The sequence below is a fragment of the Macaca mulatta genome, chromosome 15, assembly GCF_049350105.2.
Source record: "Macaca mulatta isolate MMU2019108-1 chromosome 15, T2T-MMU8v2.0, whole genome shotgun sequence".
Lineage (NCBI taxonomy): Eukaryota > Metazoa > Chordata > Mammalia > Primates > Cercopithecidae > Macaca > Macaca mulatta.
The window spans coordinates 120,698,076-120,703,163 of NC_133420.1; positions in this window are offsets into that span (position 1 = coordinate 120,698,076).

Sequence of the window (5,088 nt, forward strand, 5' to 3'; positions counted from 1 at the left end):
ATGAGCCAAGTGTTCAGACTTACGTCCCTGCTCAGTCCATCATGTCCTATGCCTTTAAAATATGCATTTGTAACCGTTTTAAGTGACAAATGAAAAAAACAGGTTGAAATAAATAATGCAGTTATCAAGAATATCTGAAGCTAAAGATTTTACAATACAGCTAGCAAACTAGTACTACTATTTTAAACTAGTATTTGAATAAACGTTGTTAGTGTGCTGTGATCTGTATCAGCCCTAGTCTTCATTCCTTTGGATTACTGAAGGTCTTTATGGCCATTTATTCATTTAAGAGCAATATTTGCATTTTAAGCAATTTATTTGAAGGGCTAGTGACAGTTATTTAACATGCCTGTTATTGATTATAAAGATAAAGCTCTTCCTGGGCTCACTCTTTTTAACTATACATTACAAAGAACAGCTTTCCTACGTCTTTTCTTTGCTGAAAAGTCCCTGTCAGTTTCCTTAACATTCAACTAAACCTCCCTCCTCTTATGATGTTTAATGGGGATGACATTCATCTAAAGGGTTTAACTTCTGTGTTATAAAGTGGCCTCTGTTGGATAGGACTCAGTGAATTCCGTATATCTGGTTGAAATATGGAGCAACACATGATTCCTAAGTACAGAGTGCATTTCTCTCATGACAGTGCTGAAGTCTGTAACTAGGGTGCTGTCCCCAGACTGTGCAATTTTATTATTATAGAAGACCTCTCACCCACTGTCCTCCACGCCAGTGCCTCCGGCTGGTTTTTAGCAAAACGAGGAAGGCCAGTGTGGAAGTTCTCACCAGCCAAGAACCCACTGTCAATAACTGACACCGGAATGAAGCAGAGTGGGCAGGACAAGGGGCTTCTGGTAGGCCCAGTGAGCTGGTGGCTTTGTGGACAGCCAGTCATGTGCTGAAGCTTCCAGCATTCAGTATACAAGGTGTTTTCTGTGTAACCTGCAGGATAGATAGGGGCTTTGGGAGAAAGTCTTCTGTTGAGGCTCTGGATTCCAGGCATTTTGCAGAGCTAAGTCGGCATTATCAGTAACAAAGAGTACTCTTGCATATGGCAAAATAAGTTGAATCTAAGGAATAGCCTTTTTAAAATAATGAGGGACACAGGAGACTTGTCCAGAAGGTAAATGAAATCTAAGATCATTTCTCACCTTAGATTATCTGGCCTGCAGCTGATGACATGGAGGGCAATGCTTGACTTAGTGCCAGTCAAGAAACTGACCAGAAATGATCGCTGCTGGAGAAAAAAAATGCAGACACACACACACGTGTGCATGCATACATGAACACACAGATACACTCATGTACAGAGATATAACTGTACACACAGGCACACACACACGTGCATGTACTCAGACATATGCCCAAATACGAACACACACATATACATGCACACACACAAACACAGTTTCTCTTATTTAACTCTCTAAATCCTTTTCTTTTATCTTTTAATTCCTTGAATAAATGTTCCTTTAATTCCTTAAATAAATGTTCACCTAAAATGCTTGAGTAGGACTGATATTTTTCATCTCCTCAATTGTGTGGAAGCTCAGATGTGGGTAAGTCAGTCTACAAGCACTAGGCTGAAGACAGCTGAAGCACTAAGCACTGTATTATTTTCTGGTAGCTTTCTTCTGAAGAACTCTAAACACTTTGTTGAGCATGTCTTGGGTTGCTTTACCTGGGAGAAAACAGTTGTTATTATTCCCACTTTCCTAGAGGGAAGCGAATATTGTGTGTAAGTCAACCAGTCCTCAGTAATGCTGGGGCCAGGGAACCTGCCCTTCTCTCACTTATGCTAAATGGGACATTTTTAATTTTGTTTACTACTGTGGGTAGAGATTTTATCTGTATGGACTGCTACACCTCCTGGGGGAAGCAGATATATTCCTGAATGTGAAATAGTATAGAAACAGTTCTTTAATCTGATGATATTTTAAGTGCTCCAGGAGAAATTGCTATAGGAGATTTGCAGAGGTTTTTCATGGAGGCAATTAATGACTGACAATCAATATGCTGTCAGTCAATGATTGGATTTACCCATAGAGCAATCGCCTCAGTCATCTTTTAGAAACGTGAGAGAATGAGAAATATACATTGTTAATTAACATTGTCCCCAATCTCCCAAAAACCTTCCTGGCGCTCTGGAAGTTCCACCTGGAAGCTGCAGAAGAAGCTGTGTCCCAGTACCCTCTGGTTCCTGCACCACTCCCTGGCTCATCCCTGGGTTGGTCTGTGTAGGCAGCAGGAGGCCACCTCCACTGTGGGTGTGGATCTGCTGGCTTTGCCTCCTCCAACTTCTGTTGGGGCTGCCCATGGGGAGCAATGTGAGCAAAGCCTTAGACGACTTGCATGGAACCCGAGTGCTGGTGCATTTTAATTAGTCACGGAGCAGTGGAGTCCTCAGGCCCTTTCACAGAAGCAGGCTCCATGTGCACTGCTGATCCTCAGCGGACATTAAGCATTCTGAGCTGCTTCGCCTCCATCAAAACGTGACGTGCTGAGAGCTGCCTGACCCCTACTGTGGGTTTTGCAAGAGAGGAGTTTTGTATTCATCTGTTTGCCACTGTGATCCAGAAACCCTTTTCTCGCTCAGGAAGAGGACGGATTCCGACGTACCGCATAGACTGGAATCTCAACTCATTTCTTCCTTGCCTTCTACCAGAACCGAATGCTGCGGCTCACTCACGCATTCCTCAGTCTACACAGCGCATGCGCTGTCCTTCCCTGTGGAAGGCTGGCCCAGCCCTTCCCTTCTTCATACATAGGACAGGACCCGGGGAGGTTCAGTCCTGCCTCATTCTTCCTGCTGCTGCTGGCTTTACCAGAATTCCCACTGGCATCAGGATTTGCACAGCCAACCTTCTGCTGTGTTGCAGTCATGTGTTCTTATGAGAGTAATGCTGGCGGTGGCATCTGAGATGCGGGAAGAAAACATCACTGATGGGCAACATAAAAGACCAAAAGCATTCGATGCTCAAGAGGATGTTGTGGATCCCAGACCATTTATCCCACATCAAACTGATAGCAGAGACAGGGTTCAAGTCCAGGTGTTGGGATGGCTGAGAAGGGTTCAGACAGAGCTGGGAGTAAGTCCAGGGCTGCAAGGGCATGGCAGCATCTCCACACTCCACTTCCTCTTCTGTAGAAGGGAGGCCTGGATGCCTCTCTCAGCTGAAGGCAGGGACCAGCAGCTATTCTGGAACCACTCACCAATTCTGTCTCCCTGTTGGTTTGCTCTCTTTTGGGGATGCTTGATATGTGCAAATGAACCCAGAGCATGTTCCTCACAGTGAAACAGTTCTAGCTATGCAATCTGGCCACGTGATTATATAGTCCTATATCATCATAGGAATATATAAAGTGTTACTATATTTTGTAACATCTCTTTTGTGGGGTAATTAAAACTGAAGAAGTGACATCCTGGTGGGGATGAGTGAACCAGGCCTTTTCATGCCAGCTTCTATCAGAAAAGAAGTGGAGTTTGCTTTGTGTCAGTAAGCAGTGCAAAACTCAGACATAGATAGATAGATAGGCAGATAGACATACATATAAACACACATATATATGTGTACATAGCTGCAAGTGAGAATTTTGGAATTATTTTTTATGTGACTTGCTTTTTGCAATATTCACTTTATCATGGTGGTCTAGAACTGAACCTGCAATATCTCCCAGGAATGCCTGCACAAAATTCTTTATTTTTTATTGTAAATTTTATTAATTTTATTTTATTTTTAAATTTACATGTAATTAAATTGTATGTATTTATGGGGTATGTAGTGAGGTTCTGATGCATTTTAGTAGCTTACTAGGGCCGCCGAGCACTGGTGTGCTCACTTCTCATGGCCGAGCGGAGTCTGCGGTAGAAATGGTTGATGGCCTGTGATTCCAGGTGTTAGCAAAGTAACAGCCTCAAGCAGACAATTGATGCATTCATTGGATGGCGCCAGAGCTCGAATGCTCCAACTAAATTATATTTATCATGCCCCATTTAACAAGCCTCCTTAATTCACTCTCCTTGGCCTCCTGTGTTTATGAGGAACCGGCATGGTTGGTTTGTGGAATGCAGTGTGCATCACCCCCAGAGAGCATCACCCACAGAACACTGGACCTGGAAATGCCAAGGGGAGGGGCATGGCTCTGAGCTGAGCTGTGGATCCAGCAGTCAAAGGCTCCAGAGCGGGCTGAGCTAGGCGGGCCTGCCATGCTCTGCCTGTCCATCTCCTTGTTTTGGTCCAGCTGCCTCCTCTGAGGCAGGCAGGGACTTCATCTTTTATGTCCTCATAACTAGTGCTTTCCAGGATGACTTGATGGGTTCTTGAATTCGAGAATTATTCTGAAGGAACTACAGCATGATTTATGGATTAAATAATGATTTTCTGGAATAGGGTAACACAATTCCCACGAGCCTAGTTATTTCTCGCCTGGGTTATTTTTATTTGTTTTATTATTTTATTATTATTATTATTATTTGAGATAGAGTCTCGCTGTGTCACCCAGGCTGGAGTGCAATAGCGCAATCTCAGCCCACTGCAACCTCTGCCTCCCAGGTTCAAGTGATTCTTGTGCCTCAGCCTCTTGAGTAGCTGGGACTATGTACAGGCAAGCACCACTATGCCTGGCTAATTTTTTGTATTTTTTAGTAGAGTTGGGGTTTCACCATGTTGGTTATGCTGGTCTCAAACTCCTGACCTCAAATGATGCGCCTGCCTCGACCTCCCAAAGTGCTGGGATTACAGGCATGAGCCCAAGCTTCCAGCCTCTTGCCTGGGTTATTGCAATAGCCTCCTCACTGCTCTCCTGCTGGGGCTCCCTGCCCAGAAGGTGCCCTCACACACGCATCATGAGGCCTGCTTGTGCAAGAAGAGAGCGATCTGGAACATCTATTTAAGAAAAAGTTATTCATTCTCTTGTTAAAGCATGATAAGGCAGACTTTATTTAGCACCACTGTGATAGGTACAGGAACCACTGTAATGGGGTCTTGCTGTGGGGGAGAGATACTGGGCTCAACTCTGAATGCAACAAGGAAAAGTGGGAATTTATCAACAAGGAGTACGATAGGGGTCAGTGAATGGAAAATTACT